At 45.9% G+C, this 23662-nt stretch overlaps 1 long non-coding RNA gene across 2 annotated transcripts in view; it reads left to right on the top strand.

Annotated features, from left to right (window-relative positions):
* The window catches only part of LOC146822227 (uncharacterized), a 375651-nt gene extending 364380 nt beyond the window's left edge, over positions 1–11271 (top strand). For both annotated transcript variants that reach the window (XR_014962822.1, XR_014962823.1), the window contains 2 exons: positions 10712–10837; positions 10951–11271. This is a non-coding gene — a long non-coding RNA (uncharacterized LOC146822227). The remainder of the gene's footprint in view (positions 1–10711; positions 10838–10950) is intronic.
* The last annotated feature ends 12391 nt before the right edge of the window (positions 11272–23662 follow it).

The raw sequence follows: 23662 nt of genomic DNA on the forward strand, positions 1-23662 counted from the left end.
GATCATAGATTGCTTCCTTTTTTTAAAGGTTGCTCAAACTCTTCATCATCAGAAGGAAGATCTGCAACAGGAGTTGAAGAAGCCATTGTTCAATTTTTCAGCAAACACCAAAGAAATTCGCTCACTAGCTGAAAAAACACAGCAGGTGTGTCTCCAGTGATGCTGCAGAGAGAATGACAAAAATGAGTGTGGTCCTTCAACTGCTAGAATGTAAAACCTTGTCAACCAATAAAATGCTTTGTTTTAAAGTCACATGGGTGTCATGCACCCGGCGTGCAACCAGCACGCACGCGTCACGACTCCACGAAAATATATTAAACAATAATATAACTTTTATTGCAACTACATATATATGACTTTTATAATTAGTTTAGATAATCACTTGCTCTCATATACACATTAAAGTAATGTACATATATTTTTAAAACATAAAAAAATCTATGGGGGTTGCGCACTCGGCGCGGCCCCATACGTATATGATATTAAGCGGGGCCTGGCACCGTGCACCCGTCACACACCAAACGCGAACACAACGTGACCCCATACGTATTTGATGTTAAGCGGGCCAGGCACCACGAATCCGTCGCATACCAAAGGCGCACACAACACGACTTCCACAAAATATATTTAAGAAATATATAACTTCAATGCAAATACAAAAATATGATTTTTATCATTAATTTAGATAATGTAATACTCTAATATGCATATTACAATTATATACACATAGTTTTAACATATAACAAAAATTACGAAAGTCGTGCACCCGGCGCGGCCCCCATATGTGACTCTGCGCACCCACCGAGATAGGTACACGATGGGTTTTCAACTCCACTTTTTCCCCCCCATTTTTATTTTATAGTTTAGAAAACACAAGACATTACATAAAATTAAAAAAAGAAAAAATATTTATAGGATATTACAGTTACAAAATATCACTACAGATACTTAGCAATTTACTGTAAAAAACATTATACTTAGAAATTAGCTGTAGAAAATCTGTGCAAAAAAAATAGGTATAACTACTATCACCCTTAAAAATTTGCATTTAAAAAACCTTTGAAACTCCTTGAAAAAAACATAGGTTTCAGGGACGTTATAGTTAGAAATTAGCTTTAAAAAACCTTTGAAATTCACTGAAAAAACCATCGGTTTCAGGGACGTTATAGTTAGAAATTAGCTTTAAAAAACCTTTGGAATTTACTGAAAACAACCATAGGTTTCAGGGACATTATAATAAGAAATGAGCATTTAAAAAACCTTTGAAATTCACTGAAAAAACCATAGGTTTCAGGGACGTTATAATTAGAAATTAGCATTTAAAAAACCTTTGAAATTCACTGAAAAAGCCATAAGTTTCAGGGACATCGGTGACATCAGTGATGTCACTGACCATGTCATGAATGATGTAATATGTGACGTCATCAGCAGTGCATTGCAGGGGCACGAGTTATAGTTTGCTGAACTAACTATAACGGCTGAATTTCACTGGTTTTGTACGAGTGAAATGTCCAACTAACTATAACGTCCCTGAAACCTATGTTTTTTTCAGTGAATTTCAAAGGTTTTTTAAATGCTAATTTCTAACTATAACGGGCCTGAAACCTATGTTTTTTTCAGTGAATATATATAGGTGTGTGTGTATGAGTGTACATATGTGACTGAAAATGTGTGCGTGAGTATGTGTGAGAGTATACAAGGATATCTGTGAAGACTGCTGTACGATGTGCAAGGCCAACTATTTGCCTAGTAGGTTTTGGTGAAGATCTGCCCAATATTCTGTAGAGGGCGAAGGCAGTGCATATTAGGGCTTGAGAGGACTGGCCTCTGTGCAAAATAACCTCTATACAGGGCATATTAGGATTTGGTGAGGGACTGACATGCCCAAAAATACCTCTCTAAAAGGCAAAGGCTATGCATAGTAGGGTTTCTTGAAAGACTGCCCTCTCCCAAAAACGTCTCTGCATAGTAGGGTTATATGCGGGACTGGCCTGTCAGCAAAGACATCTGTAGAGGGCAAAGGATGTGCATAGTACCTTTTGGTGACCTCTGCATGAAGACCTCCCTGCAGTGCAGGTCGAAGGTTGTGCACTGCATGGTTTCACCTATGCATGAAGTCCTGTGTAAATAGTGAGGACTGTGAATAGTAGGGTTTAGTGAGGGACCAAACTGAAAAAACATCTCCGTAAAGGGGAAAGACTGTGAGTAATATGATTTGGGTAGGGAATGCCCTCTGTGTGAGGCATCTGCAGAGAGCAAAATCTGTGGGTAGTAGGATTTGGTCAGGGACTGTCCTGTCTTCAAAGACTGGTGTAAAGGGTGAAGTCTGTGCATAGTAGGATTTGATAATGGACTGGCATTTCCTAAGAAGATCGCTGTACAATGAGTAGCCAAACATAGCAGTATTAGCAGAGTAGATTTTGGTAAGGAACTGTCCAGTGCAAAGGAGGTTCTTGGTAGGGTTTAGTGATGGACTGGCCTCTCTGGGAGGACCTCTGTGCAAGGAAAAGACTGTGCGTGGTAGGGTTTGCTCTGGGACTTGCCTATCAGAAAATGCCTCTCTCAGTGCAGATACTCTGAATAGCAGTGTGTGAGAGGTATGGCCTCTTCTAAATAACCTTACAGAGGACCGTCTGGTATGCTTTGGTAAGGGACTGGCCTCTCTGCAAATACCTCAGTGGAATTTGTTGGCTGTCCATTGTGGGCTTTTGCGAGAGATGGGCTTCTCTGCAATTACCTCTCTGTACGGCGACAGCTTTGCATAGTTGGGCTTCTTGAAAGACTACCCTTTCTGCAAAGACCAATGTACAGAGTAAAATCTGTGAGCAGCAGGGTTTTCGGTTGAGAATGGTATATCCGCTGCACCTATGTACCGTGCGAAGGCTGCGCATAGTAGGGTCTGGTTGAAAACTGGCCTCTATTGTATCTCTTTTCATTTTTTCTGGTACCGCTGGGCTTTAACAAGAATAAAGTGGGATTATGCTAGCTCTGTGAGAGTCCAGCAGCATCTCAAAACCTAAAAAAAAAAACTTACTTTACAATTTGTCCCTAGGGGCTGGAAGGTCCTTATTTGAATCCAAAACAAGGTCTTGGGGGGTTAGGGCTCTCGTAGCCCGATCGCTTGCTTTTAAATGTTCGTTTCTTTTTAATGTGTAAACCCGTATACCCAGTTGAGACCTGGGTGATTAATGTATGTAACAAAAACAATGTCTCAACAAGTAATATTTGTTATGCTATTAGATAAATACGCATATATAGTTGCAAAAAGAAAGAGCAGGGAGACTACAAGGTTAAGGAATGTGCCAGGAGCACTGTATATTCAGAACATGTAAAGGGAAAACATTATCAGCACTGTTTACATTGAATGTGGGAGCAACCAAGAAAAAACTTTGTGCACATAAGTGCTCGAGACACACAAGGTGGACGGCACAAGTGACAAGTGAAACAGTGATGAGCGGCGCATAGTGAGCGAGGTGAAAATATTTACAAGGTACTTTTGGTTCACAAATAATTATTTACAAGAGTTAAAAAGGATTAACGATTTGTGAACCAGAGTATAGCGCCAAAGGTTGCGTTGGGAAGTCATCGACGTTTCGACCCGTAGCGAGTTAGGGTAATCTTTAGGACCAGGTTACCGGTTTGTTCATGCTGTACAAAAAGGAGGTAAGTAGAGAAAAAAGGGAGGTAGAATCTGCTGGAACAATGGATAAGGGTACCTGATGTGAGAGAAGACCGGGATAATTGAATCATGAAGCATTGAATCATGAAGTGTGGGTGAGAGGCCCTGGAGTAAGGATGTACTGCCAGCCGGAGTGCATCCGGGGTATGTGCTATGGGAAAGGGAAGATAAGCAGTGGTCAAAACCAGTCGTAGGACAGAAGACCTGGGTAGGACTGGAAAGGCAGGTAGGGTTCAAAGATCTGGGAGTTGAGGGGGTGGACTCACCAGAAAGCAGCTGGGGTGTGTTTTATCTGCAAAATGTCACTGTCTATCAGAGTATGGAAGGATCAGTGTCAACACACAGGCCTTCTGTGTCTGAATGTTGAGAGCTAAAAACCGGCATCAAGGATAATTGTCCGAGGCTCTGAAAATAGATTTCCAAGAGTAAAGCCCAAAAGCAGGCGGAGTGTAGAATGTATGGGTCATGAGGCAGAGTAAGGTAGGAAGGTCACCTGAGAGGGGACCCGTGGTGTCACATGGATGGCCGGTGCAAGAGGGTGTGACAGCCAACTGCCGGCATCACTTGGGAAGTGTCCGGGGGCTGGGTAAAAAATCTAAATAGTTGAGAGTCAACGGGAGTCCCAGATGGGGTGAGTTGACTCGTGGCAATGGCGAGATCAGTTGAAGTGCTTACCTATGGGATTGATCGAGGAGAATTGTTACTTGCGACTGAGGTGCAGGCAAGATCCTCTGTGGGCTGGCAACCAGGATCGGTGTGAGTCCGAGTCGGTAATGCCGGGGGGAAGGAACCAGGAAGTAACCTTCCTGGCCACAATGACGTCACGGAGTAAGGCATGTATGCCGGAGTGGGCGGGAATGAAAGAAACTGGTTAAAGGGCCATAGTAGCCCGGGGAGGCAGACGTTTAAATAGGTGCTCTTCATGGTCATGAAGTTGTTAATCTCATGGAAAAATTAGAGCAATGTGAACAATTAGATATCACGCTGCTCCTGAAATACAGAATAAAAAAAATTAATACAGGAATCAATTGGGAAGAAGCCTTTTCTCCCTGCGCCAAAGTGATTCTATGGCAGTACTACTCACATAGCAGCCAATGAAAAAACTGTAAACATTGTAAAACACTACATATCCCATGAGGCTTTGAACCATGCCTCCTTCATTAACCAATCAAACATGTCCTTAGTGTACAAAATAGCGAGGCACCATCTTGACTACCTCTTTCTTGGCTGCTACGCAGTCAAGATATGCGCATCTTTTTTTGCTTTTGGCTTGAGTGATATGGTCTTGTTATTACGGTATTTTAAATGATTTTCCTGCTTAATTACATTTCTGCTTTGCTAGCGGTGTAGCGTTCGCGCCGCACTTCGCGCCCGCTAGTTTTCACTTTTATCCTCTTTCTAGTCAGCACATGTTGTGCTTCCCTTTGTTCTCTGTTTTTTCCCCTTTAGATGCGGCCGGTTTTACTCGCTGCTGCAAGGGATGCAATCTGTGTACCGGCACGCTCCTTGCACTACCGGCGCCCCAGGAGTGAGGTCGCGCGCACGGGCCGTTCGTGCCGCTTGCGTCGATTCTCTCTGGAGCCTGCATGCGCCTGAAATGCGCTCGCAGTTCTCTCTTATGAACGCTGGTAGACGCCTTTCCCAGGGTTAGGAGAAGAAGGGCAAGCAGCTCAACAGAGCTGATGCCAGTACCGGGCCTGAACTAACCCAATTTTACAGATTTTGAGCATTTGCCTAAGCATTAACCATTTCAGGATTTTAACTGGTTGCTAACTTAATTTTTAGAAATCCCCTGATTGATGAGGCAGGAGGGGCCTGCTGTCCCCCAGTAGTCCTAGTCTTCAAAGGGTGGTACCTTCTTCTTTGGCCTCACTGTCCCTGCATTTACTCCCATTTGACGCCCTTTCTCATTGCTGGGTCTGGGTTGTAAAATTTGGCTTCCCACTGGGGATTTGGAGGAGAATATGCAGATATTCACCAGAAATGTCAGACTGCGAGGTCTATGAGGAGGAACTGGCTGCTTATGGTCCTGCAGAGGATGACAATTACTATTATGATGATAATATGGACACTCTTATCGCTAAGAAGTTAGATCAGAAGTTAGATAAGGGCCTTTTCTCCACCTTACTGTCTATATTTCTTCGCTTTGACCAATTAGTAAGTGCCACTCTTACTCCTCTGGCTGGTACTCCTAACCCCTCCCCTATTCCTCCCTCTGACCCCCCTGCCTCCCTTGGCCCCATGGTCAGGTTCATTCCAAGCTAAAGAAAGACAAAGAACATTATTATGATGCAAATCCCTTGATCCCTTCCCATGTTCCGGTCCCCTCTGTCCCTGTTCCCACGACTGACACTGATACCGATACTGATTCCTCCCAGGAATCGCGCCAACATAAATGTGCCAAGAAGCGCAAACACTCCCTTTCCCCATTCTAACCTTCTCCTTTCAGTATTGTGCATCCCCGCTCTTCAGATTGGGCTTCCGCCCGGGCAGTGGCGGAGTATATGCAGACTAACCTGTGCAGGAGCTTTGATGAGGAGGTCTGAGCCCGCCTGAGATCTGAATGCCCCTGTCCCGACCTTGCTAATAAAACTGCCTTAACCCCTGAGATAGACATTCTTAACTAAATATAAAAAAGAACCCAAAAAGGGCATTGACCGAGCCCTAAGGGTTTGTCAGGACAAATTACTGGACGACTCAGGCCCGTTGGCCAAGATTTTGGAGCTAGCACTTCAGGCGCAAGAGACTGGCGCAGCTATCCACCCAGAGGTCCTTGCAGGTTGGACCCAGAGGGCAATATATCTCCTCGGCAATGCCAACTGCGCCCTTTCCAAGGAGAGGCGCAAGTCAGTCCTCCTGCGAATCAATCCACAGCTTGTGGAACTGGCCTCTGCTGAACCAGGTCCCCTAGCTGAGGGGCCGCTTTTTGGGGCACGTTTTGTAAAGGACATTGCAGATATTCACCAGAAATGTCAGACGGCGAGGTCTATGAGGAGGAACTGGCTGCCTATGGTCCTGCAGAGGATGACAATTACTATTATGATGATAATATGGATACTCTTATCGATAAGAAGTTAGATCAGAAGTTAGATAAGGCCCTTTCCTCTGCCTTACTGTCTATATTTCTTCACCTTGACCAATTAGTAGGTACCACTCCTACCCCCCGGCTGGTACTCCTAATCCCTCCCCTATTCCTCCCCCCGAGCCCTCTGGCCTCCCTTGGCCCCATGGTCAGGTTCATTCCCAGCTACAGAAAGACAAAGAACATGATTATGATGCAAATCCCTTGATCCCTTCCCATGTTCCGGTCCCCTCTGTCCCTGTTCCCACGACTGACACTGATACCGATACTGATTCCTCCCAGGAATCGCGCCAACGTAAATGTGCCAAGAAGCACAAACACTCCCTTTCCCCATTCCAACCTTCTCCTTTCAGTATTGTGCATCCCTGCTCTTCAGATTGGGCTTCCGCCCCGGCAGTGGCGGAGTATATGCAGACTAACCTGTGCAGGAGCTTTGATGAGGAGGTCCGAGCCCGCCTGAGATCTGAATGCCCCCGTCCCGACCTTGCTAATAAAACTGCCTTGACCCCTGAGATAGATAAGTCCATGCAGACATTCTTAACGAAATATAAAAAAGAACCCAAAAAGGGCGTAGACCGAGTCCTAAGGGCTTGTCAGGACAAATTACTGGACGACTCTGGCCCGTTGGCCAAGATTTTGGAGCTAGCACTTCAGGCGCAAGAGACTGGGGCAGCTATCCACCCAGAGGTCCTTGCAGGTTGGACCCAGAGGGCAATATATCTCCTCAGCAATGCCAACTGCGCCCTTTCCAAGGAGAGGCGCAAGTCAGTCCTCCTGCGAATCAATCCACAGCTTGTGGCACTGGCTTCTGCCGAACCAGGTCCCCTAGCTGAGGGGCAGCTTTTTGGGGCACGTTTTGTAAATGACATTGCAAAATTTGTCAACACGTTCACATCTCAAGATAAGTCACAGTGCTGTCTCATTTGGGTATTCCATCCCCTCTCTGGCAGGGCCGGTCGTGGCAGGGGTCTCTCGGCCGGCCGATACAGTCCCCAAAGTCCCCAGCATGGCTTTGCCCCTAGACGTAGGGGATACACCCTTAAACCAGAGCAGGCCGGATTTTACCCCACCAGATCCAGGGGTTTCCAGGACCGATACAACAGGGGCATCATGAGAGGCTTCAGGAACAACGATGCCCAGTCATCAGGTAATTCCACCGCTCCTTCCTATGATTCCTCTGGGGGGCAGACTAATGCATTTTCTGTACAATTGGACAAAAATCACATCAGATGGGTGGATCATTCACACTGTTCAGGGGTATCAAATAGAGTTAATCGATGTTCCTTGTTGGGCAACACCCCCTACTCCTCTCTATTTTTCCCTACAAGAACAATCTTTTATAAACTCAGAACTTCAAGAGCTTTTGGCAAAGCAGGCTATTGCTGTGGGACCCTTCATTCCCAAAGGTTTTTGCAGCAACGTCTTCTGGGTGCAAAAGAAGGGAGGAGGACAGAGATTAGTGCTGAATCTCAGGGAGTTCAATCCTTTCGTTGTCTACAGACATTTCAAGATGGAAGGAATCCATCTTTTAAGAGGTTTGTTACTCGAAAGGGATTGGATGGTCTGCTTGGACCTGAAGGACGCTTACCTAACGGTTCCCATTTGCCTCACCCATCAGAAATATTTCCAATTTCAGTGAAAGGGGCAATGGTTCCGTTACCTGTCCCTTCCCTTCGGCCTCTCCTCAGCACCGTGGGGTTTTACCAAACTGCTGAAGCCAGTGACCACTCGGCTTTGAGAGATGGGTGGTCGTATGATCATTTATCTCGATGACATGCTTCTCCTAGCCCAGGACCCCACACTGTTGGGCACTCACTTACAACTTACTCTGTTACCAGAGGTGGGTTTTGTGATCAATACCTAAAAATCCATGAATATCCCGTCCTAACAAGTAGACTTCCTAGGTTTTCAAATCGGTGAATGCCCAGTTGGTCCTCCCGGCGCCCAAGATCAAATCCATAAAGAGGGAGATACGAACAACCCTGTCGAAGCATATGGTTTCTTTGAGGTCCCTGGCGAGGATCCTGGGTCTCCTTGCGTCCTCGATTCAAGCTATCTTCCCAGGGTCTCTCCATTACTGGGTGCTACAACGCCTCAAGATCAATTATCTACAGAAAAGGTTCTCGTACGGTCATCTGATCGCTCTGTCTCTAGACGCGCAAGAGGAGTTGCAATGGTGGCTAGCTCATATGGAGGTCAGGAATGGCAAAGTCATTTTCTGAGCCTCTCCCGACGTAATTATCGAGTCGGATGCCAGTTTATGGGGCTGGGGCTCAAGATACAGAGATTATGCCACTGGCGGTCGTTGGTCCACAGAAGAGTGTAAATTACACATCAACTGTCTAGAGTTGTTAGCCGGATCGTTTGCCATCAAATTGATCTCTCCATCGAAGAGCAATTGTTGCATCCTTCTGAGGATGGACAATGTGTCGGCGGTATGCTACATAAATCGCCTAGGAGAGACAAAATCTCCACTGCTTGCCAACATTGCAAGGGAGTTTTGGCACTTCTGCATGGCACATAAGATCAGGATTGTGGCAGAATACATTCCCGGCAAGAGCAATCAGGTGGCAGACTGGAACTCCAGGTTTCTGAGGGATTTCAGTGAGTGTAGACTCCATTCCTCAGTGTTTCTAGAGATCATGGGTATTCGAGGGCCTTGCCTGATAGATCTCTGCCTCTCTCATCAATACTCAGGTTCCCCGCTTCTACAGCTGGAAACTGGATCCGATGGCATTGGGGACGGACGCGTTTCTCCATCACTGGGTTTCCCAGAGGAATTATGCCTTTACCCCCTTCGCGTTGATTCTGAGAGTAGCAGCTCAGGTACGCCGACAGGCAACATCATTAGTATTAGTCACACCGTTATGGAAGACACAATTGTGGTTTCCGAATCTATTGGAGTTGTCTGCCATTCCTACTGCCTGTGTTCCCGATGCTGGTCCAGCACCCAGTTGGCATCCCACATCCTCCGGTCCTCCAGAATCAGTTAACCCTCATGGTTTGGACGCTCGCCAGAGACATGAACAAATTGAGGGCCTTTCATTGGCGGCTGCAGAGTTCATACAACAGGCTTGGGCTCCATCCACCCGCAAGCGATATTCTGCATCCAGGAAGCGATGGATGGGTTGGTGTCTTCAACCACAGGTGGATCCCGTGGGATCTGATTTGAAGGAAATTCTAAACTTTTTGTCTGAATATGCTGAATCAGGTCTGTCTTATAGGTCAGTAAATAATTTCAGGTCGGCTTTATCTGCCGGACATAACCACATTGATGGAAAACCAGTGGGAATGCATCCGTAGGTGTGTAAGTTGTTGAAAGGCATGAGAGTCGCTCGTCCACCACGACCCAGATATACTACGTTATGGGATATATCTAAAGTTCTTTCTTTGTTAGAATAGTGGCCGGACAATAAAGATTTATCTTTAAAGTAAATATCTGCAAAGCTCAATATGTTGTTGTGTCTTATTTCCTGTCGTAGAGTGTCTGATGTTCATGCTTTAGATTTGGCAGGAAGGGTTTTCTCTCCCTAAGGTGTTTCTTTCATCATCTCTAGAAGAACTAAAACAATGTCTTGTTCAGTTTAGTATCCCCCTTTCCTTCATGATGAGAAAATATGTGTTTTGAAATGCTTAAAAGTATATGAAGAACGTTCTTTAGCTCACAGATCGGATCCTCTGGGTCAGTTACTCTGGACAATCTAGAAACCATTTTGCCGGTCTCAGTGGCCACTCTGGCGCTTTGGGTTATGTGGGTTTTGGCTGAAGCTGGTATAGATATTCCTGTGTATGGTGCGCATTCCACAAGAGGCGCTATGGCCTCTAAGGCCTTTATTATGGGTTCTCGTTAAGAAGACATTTTAAAAGCAGCAGATTGGTCTTCAGATTCAATGTTTAAGATATTTTATTATAAACACATTGTTCATGTTTCTTCTGTTGTTGTTGGTCAGCTTTGAACTAGCATAATCGTATCCTCCGGTGCTGCCATAGAATACAAAATGTTCCAGCATTCGTGGCAAGAATTTTAGATTCTATTACGGACACGGAGACGAGGATTATCCCACCCTTTGGGACAGGTAAGATTTACAACTGTCATGTTGTCTTATGATGCATAAGATGTATGTTTTCCCACCATGCGATATCCCCAAAATTTTGGGTTCCGTATTTTCAAACTTGTTTCTGATTTCAGGAATGGATTCCCAACAGAACTGAATCTGCAATTCCTTGTGACAAGGAAGTCTTCGCTCTTGGAGGATAGTTGTCTCGTTTGGGACCTGTTTGGAGTTGCTCTGCGTTGAGAGCCAGAACTGTTGCTTTTGGTTTACTGATCACTTGAGACTGCTTATTGCAAAGAAAGAGGTAGTCAAAATGGTGCCTCGCTATTTTGTACACTAAGGACATGTTTGATTGGTTAATGAAGGAGGCGTGGTTCAAAGCCTAATGGGATATGTATTGTTTTACAATGTTTACTGTTTTTTCCATTGGCTGCTATGTGAGTAGTAAAAAAATTGAGAAGCATAATCCTTGCCTCCGTGTCATTAATAGAATCTAAAATTCTTGTTGCGAATGCTGGAAAATGTTGTATTCTCTAGCACACATGAAGGTACCACAGTATCTCACAACATGGGTGGCCAAGAAATGCAATTACAGGACTCAAGCACTCGATCTCCGTGTCTTGAAAACATTTTAAAAAAACACATAAACGGCAATGGCAGTGACATTCTGATCCAAGCACAAGCGAGGGAGTAGCTCCAAAAAGGAAAAATGCCTTTTAGCATGAGTACTATCTCAGGGGCTGCTTGCAAATGTTTGTATGTAGGGTCGGCTAAAGGTCACTCGATATGCCCAAACCACAGTGCACACAACAGAAGGATTTCCAAATAGGAAGTTAGCTACCTGAGTATACCTATACCCATGACACGATGAAAATATGATAACAGAAATTCACTGAAACTACAAATCGTAAAGTGGTGTTATAGTTTGGCTGACTACTAGGATTGAAATGTACATTAAAAACATAAAAAATTGAATTATAATTAGGTGCTGAAAAGAGTTACAAGCTCACATTAAAAAGCACACCAAACCACTAGAATTCACCAAATATAGATTAGTGAGCTAACTATAACTTGTGCCCCCGTAATGCATTACTTATGACCTAACATATTACATCACTCAGGACATCATAAAATACATCCCTTAAGCTATCTGAACTGACATCATTGATGTCATCACTAATGGCATCAGCCAAATATTGTGTGAGTGTGATACATGACCAGTGGAAGGGGCAAATTAAGAAATATACACTTGTAATCTATGCTCTATAAGTAAGGATCTCAGATGGATGTCAGAATGGACATAACCTTTTTCAGCATAAAGAACATGTTCCATTACTGACCACTCAACTACATTTTCAGGCTGCCATTCCTATGGAATGCTGTTCACTACGAGCATAATAAATGAGGGCACATACTTTATTAAGGTGACCCACTAGTAAAAGTGCAAAGAATGCTTTGCTAAAAATGATCATGATACAATCAGATAAACATAACACTGCCATGTGATATTCAATCAATCAATCAATCAATCAAACAGGATTCACAGAGCACTGCTATTCACCAACGAGGGTATTCAGGCATTGAGAGCAATGCTGCTTGGGTGGAATCAGTTGACCAGCCCAGCATTGAGTTCCTTCCTAAATTCCTGAAGAGAGGGTGAGGTACGGAGGTAGAGGGGGAAGCTGTTCAAGACCTTCATGTTGAGGAAGGAGAAGGAGCAGTCCACACTGTTGCTACAGCAGACTTGTGGGTGTGAGGGAGGTTGCAGAAGATAGAGAGCATGTTTCTGGAGGGTTGGTGGAAATTCAGGCAGTGGTTGATGTATGCTGATCCTTGGTTGTGGAGGGCATTGTAGGCGTGTATCAATCAATCAATCAATCAATCAGTCAGGGGTTTGTATAGCGTGCTACCCACCCGTGAGGGTCTTAAGGCACTAGAAAGGGGGGGGGGGGGTAGCTCAGGATCAGTCAAAAAGCCAGGTCTTGAGGTCCTTTCTGAATGCGTGCAGGCTAGGGGAGTGTCTGATGTTCACGGGGAGCTCGTTCCAGGTCTTGGCTGTGATGTAGGAGAAGGCTCTCTCGCCCGTTCTGCTTCTGGAGATGCGGGGGATCTCCGCCAGGGTGAGGTCGGTGGAGATGAGGTTCCTCATGGGTACATGGAAAGCTACTCTCTCGTTGAGGTATTTAGGTCCGCTGTTGTGGAGGGATTTGTAGGCGTGGGTGAGGAGCTTGAAAGTGACCCTCTTCTCAACGGGAAGCCAGTGGAGGTTTTGTAGGTGTTGGGTCATGTGCTCATGATGCGGGGTCCAGAGGACGAGTCTGGCTGCGGCGTTCTGGATGGTGAGAAGTTGCCGTAGTCCAGTCTGCTGGTTATGAGTGCATGGGGGACGTTCCTTCTGCGGTCGGGGGGATCCATTTGAAGGTCTTGCGGAGGACGCGCAGGCAGTTGAAGCAAGTGGAGGTCACGGCATTGATCTGTCGGTTCATGGAGAGGGAGGAGTCAAGAATGATGCCAAGGTTTCGTGCATGGGCCGTAGGGGTGGGTGGGTTCCCGAGGGCCACCAGGTTTTGTCCCAGGCGGAGGGGCAGGTTCCGAGGATGAGGTTGAGATGAGCTTCAAGCAGCTGTCTTTCATCCATGCTGGCACGTTCTTCATTCCTTCCTGGAAGCAGAGTCTGGTGTCTTCGGGGTTTTTCATGAGAGAGAGGTTGAGCTGGGTGTCGACGGCGTAGGATACAATGCTGAGCCCGTGCTGTCTGACGATGGCGGCGAGGGGGGCCATGTAGATGTTGAAGAGCGTGGAGCTGAGTGAAGATCCCTGGGGTACTCCACAGTTGATCTCGGTGGGTTTGGAGAGGTAGGGAGGTAGCCTGATCCACTGGGTTCTCCTGGTGAGGAAGGATTGGATCCAGTCGAGGGCAGTTCCTTGTATCCCCGTGTCATGAAGTCTGGCTGCGAGAGTGCGATGTGAGATGGTGTCAAAGGCTGCGGAGAGGTCTAGAAGGATGAGGGCCGCGGTGTGTCCCTGGTCGAGTAGAAGGTGAATGTCGTCAGTGGCGACGAGGAGGGCGGTCTCGGTGCTGTGGTTACTGCAGCATACAGACTGGGAAGCATCTAGGATGGAGTTCTCTTCTATGAAGGCAGTCAGCTGAGCGTTTACGAGTCTCTTGGTGACTTTCGCCGTGAAGGGGAGGAGAGAGATGGGCCGGTAGTTCTTCAGGTCTGTTGTTGGCTTCTTGAGTAGGGGTTTTACCTCTGCCCGCTTTCAGTCGTCAGGGCAGATTCCGGATCTGAAGGAGGTGTTGATGGTTTGTACTAGTTCGGGTGTGATAGCGGCAGAGGCTCTGTGGAATATGTGCCGTGGGCAGGGGTCTGTTGGGGCTCCTGAGTTGGTTTTCTTCATGGTCGCGATGGTGTGTTCGACGTTGGCGGGGTCTCAGGTCATGATAATGGGTTTATTGGCGGCGGTGGGTGGGGGGGTGGTTTCCGGTGTTGGTTTGTTGAAGTCGTCATAAAGGGCCTTGATCTTCAGATCGAAATAGGAACCGAGTTTGTCGCAGAGTTCCTGGGAGGGTGCGATGTCCGTAGCTTTGCTGGCAGGCTTTGCGAACTGCTGTATGCCGTTGCTGCGTTGGTCTGGACTTTGTCTCTTATGAAGGTCTGTTTGGTGTCTCTAATGCGCTGGTGGTATTCCTTCAGGGCGCTCCTGTGGTTGATCTGTGCTTCCGTGGTTTTCAGGTTTCGCCAGGTTTTCTCCAGGCGTCTGCAGGTGCATCTGGCTTCTTGTTGTTCTGTGGTAAACCAGGCGGCCTTCAGGGGGCGCTGTTTGGTGAGGTGGCGGAGGGGAACGAGCTTGTCGGTGCAGCCGGAGATCCAGAGGTGAAATCCTATAGCTGTGGCGTTGGTGTTGGTGGTGGCTCCGGGAGGGTTTTGGCAGAGTGTGATGTTGAGGAGTTCCTCTGTGACCTTGCTCCAGTTCCGCCATGGCGGGGCGGCCTTGGGTGCAGTGGTGGCGTAGAAGGTGAAATGGACACAGTGGTGGTCCATCCAGAGGGGCTCGGTGGTGTGGCTGAAGCGGATGTTTGTCCCTCCAGCGAAGATGGGGTCGAGGGTTTGTCCAGCTCTGTGGGTGGGCTTGTTGACCAGCTGCTTTAGTCCGAGGTTGTCGAGGAGGGTGGAGGAGTCTGGGTCATTGCCGTTGTCGAGGTGGAAGTTCAGGTCCCTTAGTAGGATGTAGTCCGTGGCGGTGATGGCGTGGGGTGGGATGAGCTCGGCAATGGTAGTTGCGGGCTGGGTGCGAGGTCCTGGTGGTCGGTAGATGAGGGTGCCTCGCAGTGTGGTCCTGAGGCTGGTCCGGATCTGGAAATGGAGTTGGTCTGTGTTGGAGTGGGGGTCGCTCATGCTGGTTGTGGAGAGTAAGAGGGGGGTCTTGTGTGAGATTGCGAGTCCTCCTCCTGGGCGGTGGGGGCGGTCCTTTCTCTGGATCTTGTAGCCGTCGGGGATGGCCGTGGCGATGTCTGGGCCGGAGGAGGCGTTGTTCCAGGTTTCCGTGAAGAAGGCGACAAAGCATCTTGAATTGGCATCTCTTGTGGACAAGGAGTCAGTGGAGTTTTCTGAAGTGTAGGGTGATGTAGGTCCATTTCGGGAGGTCGAGGATGAGTCTGGCTGCTGAATTCTGTATGGTCTGTAGTCTCATCAGGAGGTGGGAGGGGTCTTTGGGTCTTAGAGGCGAACTCCAACTGCGAGGAGGATGAGACCATCTGTGCATTGGATATTGAAAAGGCTTTTGATAGCCTTGAATGGACTTACCTGTTTGAGGTAATGAAGAGATTTGGACTGGAATCTGAATTCATTAAATGGACGGCTCTGTTATATGCAGATTCTACTGCCCGGGTCAAGGCGGGTAGACTGTTCTCTGATAGCTGCAGAATAGAGTGAGGTACGCGAGGTACGCGACATGGGTGCCCATTGTCATCTCTGCTGTTTGCCCTGGCCATGGAGCCGTTGGCCGCCAGAGCTCGTACGGGTCAATATTCACAGGGTTTAGAGGAGGCCGGTCAGATTCACCATATTGCATTATACGCGGATGATCTGCTATTATACCTGGCAGATTTTGGAGAAGCGCTTAGAGGGACGAAAGAACTTCTTCATGGCCTGGGGCGAGTGGTGGCCTAAAAGTAAACTGGGCAAAGTCTTTCCTGTTAGAGCAGATAGAGGTGGCTCACAAGAGATGGGGGAGTATAGTGGGAATCTCACTGCTTGACGTACCTAGGCACCCAAATATATCACTCTCTAGGAGACTTATTGGAAGGGAATGTAGGGAGAGCTCTGAGAGGAGTTAAGAGTAGCTTTGACTTCTGGGGGACCCTGCCTCTGTCGGTGGTGGGTAGAGTTGCCCTCCTGAAGATGGTGACGCTCCCAACGTTACTGTATTACTACGGAGTGCTGCCGGTTTGGATCCCAACGTGAATGTTTAACCAACTTAAATCGCTGGTGACGACGTTTATTTGTGGATCCGGTAAACGGAGGGTAGCACTCACCACCCTTATGAGGCCGAGAGAAGAGGGAGGGCTAGCAGTTCCTGGTTCTAAAAACTACTACGTAAGCAGCACAATTGCTGTGGCTCACAAAGTGGGTGGCAGAAAAACTTAGAGGGCCAGGAGAGCGGAGGGATGCACCAGTGTTTATTTCTCATGATGCATTACAATGAAAGCAATAGCAATGTGAAATCTCATCATTAAGAATTGCACTATTGCATCAGTGAAAGCATTTTCATCATACATTTTCATAATGGATTTGTTATCATCCTCAATTGATAAGGATGTTAAACGTATTACATTAAACAAAACCAAGCACGCTTTTATGGTGGTGGTACTTCCACTTTATTTCAGTTTTAGTGTTATTTGTGTCAACTTGTGCAAAGTGCACAGTTTCAGTGTTTTACTCAATTGTTGTTTTGTGTAAAAAATAATCCGCTTTTGCGCTACTTGCGCGCCGAAGTTCTGGGAATGGTCTGTGGGAGTGCGTCCTAGTTCAGCAGGCCACCAGGAGCCATTCCACAGAGAGGTTTTGTTCCTGGAGATCAGTTCTTCTGTTTTGTCTGTGTTGAGTTTGAGGCAGTTATTTTGCATCCAGTCACAACGCTGGTTGTGCACAGGCGGGAGATGGCCATCGTGGTGGATGGGCCTCTGATAGGGAGAAGATTGGTTGAGTGTCATCTGACATTAAACATACATTTTAAATACAAGGTTCATAAGTAACCGCAGACCACTAAAATTAAACAGTAAACCTGGTACTCTAGAACACTCTCCATAACTTGAAGCATGATTACAAACACAAAATAACCCTATAGCCCACTGCCCAACAAAATAGAAGGCCTGTACCCAAGTAATTGGCAAGAGCCTCAGCCCAAGGCCTATAATACAGGTCAGAGCCTTAAGCAAGAAGTAGAGCTCTAGGTGAAGGACCTACGAATCAATTACAAAATGTCTATGACTGAGGAAGCATTCCTGTAATTTATAAATGAAGAAACAGGAAAACAATCATTAAAATATTGAAGGCACATGGCTATACCAACCAATATTGCCTACATGTGATCCACTGACTTTTAATGGAGCACTCACCATTTCAATGCATCAAAAAGGGACAAAAAGAACTTACCGATTGACATATAGATTGTGTACCATGTGGAGTAAAAGAATGTCTTTAGTGAAACATTATAACAATATTTCCAAACATAATGAAAAGCACTGTACAGAGAATATGTCCTCAACACAGCAGGAAAACTATTTTATGTGCACATGTGCAGCCATCCACAGGTACCAGAACCACCGTGCATACAACCGTTACTTTTCTTTACTGAGTGTGCATCTGCTGCACACAACATATTCACTCATACTTAATCGTATTTCTCATGACTACTCCTGAAGACCCAAAATTTGGGGGCATATTATCAAGGCTGACGTTCAAATTATCGCCGCTTTACCGGCAGGAAACTGCCGCTAAAAGGGCGATAATGGGCTTGATAATATGCCCTCGAGAATTCCAATAGAAGTCCATGTTCACACCAAAACCTGGGCTTCTTTGGGAATTCTCTAGTGCATATTATCAAGCCCATTATGACCGCTTTAGCGGCAGTTTCCTGAGGGTAAAGCGGCGATTAATGTTAACGCCGTTCTTGATAATATGGCCCTTGATACGTAGGTAAATTTGATGGCAGGATATGGCCATGTATCAAATATTTCCAATGCATGCATCAAGACTTCGAATTACAATACTGATGTTGCTTATCTTTCTGATCAGCTTCATCATTTGGAACAATGTTAGGACTGTAGCAAACGGGTTCTAGCCATTTTGTGCCCCTGGATTTATTTTCTATTAACTACATGGTTTTCGGACATTCTGTTTTATAATGTGTACTTTTATAGCACATTATCGCCAAGAAGGTATCCTAGCATTGTGCCGGAGTGGGAGGCTAGGCCCGGAAGTGGAGATAGGGCTTACTCAAAGAGCCTAGTATTCAGCTTCTTACAGAACTCCAGAATCGAGGAAAAGGCTCTGATGAGTAGCAGGAGGATGTTCCATGCTTGAGGAGCAATGTAAGGCAAGGCACAACCGAATATTCTGCTTCTGTGAATCCATGGGATGTCTGCTAAAAGTCAAGCTGAGCAGAGGTGCTTGGAAAGTTGGTGAAAGTCTATGCATCTGTTCAGGTAGGATGGGCCCTTGTATAGCGTGTTGTATGTATAGATGAGTAGTTTGAACTGTGAGTGTGTGCATATCTGTAAGCAAGTCTCACTGCCTTAGTCTCACTCATTGAAAATTTTGTGGAAATTAATTGAGAGTGATAATCGCCAGTGTCTACCTTTCAAGATAAGCCGCTTTTGTGCAGCTAGGATAAGAGGCGCAGGACTGCTTACACAGAAAAATATAAGCTCACAAGTGTGCCCACACGTGCAGGCTGGGCATTTGAGATTGTCTCAGTCCAGAATCTTTGTATAAGCAGACTGTCACAGAACAGACTCTTCAGGGATTGTAGGTCTTATATCAGGAGTTGGCATTCATGGTGTAGTTCTGTAGTGCTTCTTGAAAGGCTGCATACTCAATGCATTATACTGTGACTGTGAAATATGCACCACCACACAGTATCAATGTACTCAGGCTTAGAAATACCGGTCAGGAGGGGGGGGGGGGCGCTATACAGCCCACAGCAGAATGGCTGCACTCTAGTGCAGCTCTGCCAGCCGTGAGCCCAAAATCTGACATTATTCTGCATGTGGACGCCCAAACCAAGCCAGCTACGACATAGATAGTAAGAGATGGTGAGACTAACAGAAGCTGAATATTCCTAAGAACAACTAACAAAGTCAGCATCCTGATAGTTGCGACAAAGTAATGAATCTGGCTGCATCAGACAAAATGTCGGCGCTGGCCCGCTGAGAACCAGAGGATGGAATGCTCGGTCCTGGTAATTAATGAAAAATAAGCTGCATGGAGCATGGGTGACTCACAGGCGATCACCAACGAGATCTTGTCAGTGATAAAATACCTTTGGTCCTTGGCTCAAGGGCTGTACAGCAGACATGACCCCGAGGGAGTGCAGAAGATGACTGGCACCCACTCTCCCGCGTAGCGGGATTGGAGTGGGTAGAAGTGCTGCCTGCGGGACCTAGTGATGAGCCTGGGACGGCAGAGCTCGGCAGCAGTGGCCCTGGCTCCTTGGTCCCTTGTGATCTCCCGCAGCCGGCGCCTGACTGGACAGTGATGGTGGTGGGGGCTACGTGCGCTCGTACCTAAATGGCAAAAAGGGGCCCAAACAAGCGCGAGAAAGGAAGCCAGGCAGCCGTACTGAGAAGACAAATGTACTTCAGGGCATAAATAGAACACTAGCAGCATTATACTATACAGAAATTATATTGGCCCAAGTGAGAGAAGGAAGGTCAAGCAACAGCTGGCGATGCACTCTAGAGTGTGCAGACTAACCCTTCCAAAACACAACAAGCATTTGCAATGCAATAGGTCTCGCATTTATGCAAGTTTAAGCTATTGGTATTGTAAATGGCTTTGTGTTTCATTTATGTTTCAAAAACCAAAACATAAATAAAAGGCATTGTGATTTACAATGCCAATTGCTCAAACTAGGGTAATTGCGAGACCTTTTGCATTGCAAATGCTTGTTTCCGTTTCAAATTATGCCAGCAGTAGCATAATACACAAAGATATTTCTTTCACGAAGGAAGGGTGCAGGACCAGGGACACCTAGTAACAGCCTGTGGTACTGCGCCCATTTCTTCGTGAAAGGAATTTCTTTGCGTATTATTTTTTTTTTTTTTTAGGATTAGCGGTTATGATCAAATACGTTTAGATAATCCAGGGAGGAAAAGGAAACCGCAAACATAGGGAGCAGATGGATGGCTTGTGTGATCAGAGATCCCAACATGCAGACAACGTGAAATAATCGTAAAATAATGGAACTCCAGAGGTTAATTAGCGGAGAGAAAGACATGCTCCCTCAGTGGAGATGAATCCTAAATGAAGCATTGTGTAAATGTGAGCGATTGGCGTTGCAGATGCTAATTAGTTGTTTTCCATTTCAAAGTATGCCAGCAGTACGCAAAGAAATTTCTTTCACGAAGGAAAGGGTGCAGGACCAGGGACACCTAGGGACAGCCTGTGGTACTGCACCCTTTTCTTCGTGAAAATAATTTCTTCGTTTATGCTAATACTGGCATACTTTGAAATGAAATAAAAATTAGCATTTGCAATGTCAATAGCTGGTTTCCATTTCAAAGTATGCCAGCAGTACGCAATGAAATTTCTTTGGCGAAGGAAAGGGTGCGGGACCAGGGACACCTAGGGACAACCTGTGGTACTGCGCCCATTTCTTCGTGAAAGGAATTTCTTTGCGTATCATTTTTTTTTTTTTTAGGATTAGCGGTTATGATCAAATACATTTAGATAATCCAGGGAAGAAAAGGAAACCGCAAACATAGGGAGCAGATGGATGGCTTGTGTGATCAGAGATCCCAACATGCAGACAACGGGAAATAATCGTAAAATAATGGAACTCCAGAGGTTAATTAGTGGAGAGAAAGACATGCTCCCTCGGTGGAGATGAATCCTAAATGAAGCATTGTGTAAATGTGAGCGATTGGCGTTGCAGATGCTAATTAGTTGTTTTCCATTTCAAAGTATGCCAGCAGTACGCAAAGAAATTTCTTTCACGAAGGAAAGGGTGCAGGACCAGGGACACCTAGGGACAGCCTGTGGTACTGCACCCTTTTCTTCGTGAAAATAATTTCTTTGTTTATGCTAATACTGGTATACTTTGAAATGAAATAAAAATTAGCATTTGCAATGTCAATAGCTGGTTTCCATTTCAAAGTATGCCAGCAGTACGCAATGAAATTTCTCTGGCGAAGGAAAGGGTGCAGGACCAGGGACACCTAGGGACAGCCTGTGGTATGGCACCCTTTTCTTCGTGAAAATAATTTCTTTGTTTATGCTAATCCTGGCATACTTTGAAATGAAATAAAAATTAGCATTTGCAATGTCAATAGCTGGTTTCCATTTCAAAGTATGCCACCAGTACGCAAAGAAATGTCTTTCACGAAGGAAAGGGTGCAGGACCAGGGACACCTAGGGACAGCCTGTGGTACTGCACCCTTTTCTTCGTGAAAATAATTTCTTTGTTTATGCTAATACTGGCATACTTTGAAATGAAATAAAAATTTGCATTTGCAATGTAAATAGCTGGCTATTTTGAATAATACGAAAGGTTTTGCACTGTAAATCCTCTGAGCAGCCTCCTGTGTGGCTTCAGCAGTGAATATGTAATTGCGGCAGGAAGCAAAGAACAAACCTGCAGTTTGCCCAATATAAGTTAAAAGGTAGGACAAAGTGAAAGGAAATGCGCATCCACGAGGTAAGAATCTTAGGCAGGCTGAATGGAAGTGAAGTATCTTCTGATACAAAGAAACAGTAGGCTGCAAAGACAAGCGGCCGGAACGAGGGAGAGTAGGCACCCCTCCCCCAACCAGATGGCACACTGCAGGCAATTAAGTGCGAGCAGATGCGGAAGAAAACTGTAGTTAGGCGCCGCTGCCTCGGGACTACACGGAAGTGACAATAGGGCCAACAGCCAACAGAAATCAAGAAAACAACAGCAATGCTAAATTTAAACCAATCACGAGGGGCAGGAGAAATTACACGGAGGTGAAGCCAATATATAAATTACTTTAAGTCTCGCTGAGACAGCGCATGCAGCGCATGCGCTGCCACACGCGAGACCTAAAAACCACAGGGAGCAGATAACGAAGCGGAGGGACTGCGACTCAAACTGAACACAGAAGCAACTTATAAGCCTTGCAAGGAGCGACAGATTAGCAAATCAGCACTTGCATGTGAAGCATCCTAAGGGAAGTGCGAGGAGGTGTGCAGTACACTGGAACCTGGCATGGCACTATTGACAGATAGTTAACTCCTGAAACCACCAAATAACAATGCGAACGAAGAGACCAAATGGGGAAACTGGACAAGAGATAGCCTAGGCTAACACTCAAATCTAAAAAAGGTCACGCAAACAAAAGTGGTGAATGGATATGGAGGGGTACAGCCAACCTACTAGAGCACTGGAAGCCACACTGGTCGTGATGCAACAAAGCTTGCACTCTATAGATGCCAAAAATGACCATTTAAACCTATGGATGGACACTTTGACAGCCAAGATGGACCAGCGCGCAGCCAGACTGACAGTAGTGGAACAAAGACTGTCCACAACTGAGGACACTGCGCAATCCTTCAATAAGAAATGTCTCAACATGGAAAACGTGCTCGCCCTTATTCAAGCAAAAAATTAAGACTTGGAGGCGAGATCCAGAAGGCATAATGTGCGCATTATGGGAATGCCAGAATTAGCAAGCACAGGAAAAATGGAGTCAAACATAAAAAATATGCTGACAGAGATCTTTGGCGCAGAGTCCCTGTCACAAATGCTAGTGGTGAAATGTGCCCATCTCTTCCTCGTACTCCCTGGTACTTAGACCTCACCGTGACCCTTCATCGCAAGACTTTTTTAACTACAGAGACAGGGAGACGGTTATGCCGTTGGCCCTGGACAAAAAGGAAATAAATCACCAAGGGAATAAGCTATCCTTCTTTCCGGACTTCACGATGGTGGTACAATCGGCAAGGAAAGAATATCTACCAGTTAAAGAAAGCCTCTAAAAAGTGGAGACAACTTATTGTATGCTGTACCTAGAGAGACTGAAGATAACACATAAGGGATAAAAACAAGATCTTTCACACTCTGCAGGCGGCTATGGATTACGTCGATACGCTGGTTTAGAAAGATAGAGGTAAAGGACGACAGTCTAAGGAAGATTAGAGACTCTAAGCTGATACAGCTGAGGAGTATGGATTGGTCTTGACCTGAGCCTAAACTAACTGTAAAGTGATGAGCTGCTTGACAAGTCAAGATTTCCACCAAGGTGGTGGAGCACAAATCATGTAGCAGTGAGCGCCATCAAGGTCAGAATGTGTGCATGCAACAAGTGTATGAATGATCTGAAAATTGTATTGTTGTAGGTATCTGCTAACTGTAGGTAAATAGGCACTACTTTTCTAAGAATGTATTAAGCTTGTGGGGTGACTGGGACTCACTTTTTGAATAGCATACAGGCTCAAAGCCCCCCTAATCCAAGGGGTGAGTGTTGAGACTGTAGTTTCCCCAATGTGGGTGTATCCCAAATTGTAAACGTAGATGGCATTGACTAGCAAAGCTAAGTTATTACACCTACGACAATTAGCTGTGGATATGCTACTTAGGATGACCTTTGGCATGATTGGG

This window comes from Triturus cristatus, chromosome 6 (genome assembly GCF_964204655.1).
Source record: "Triturus cristatus chromosome 6, aTriCri1.1, whole genome shotgun sequence".
NCBI lineage: Eukaryota > Metazoa > Chordata > Amphibia > Caudata > Salamandridae > Triturus > Triturus cristatus.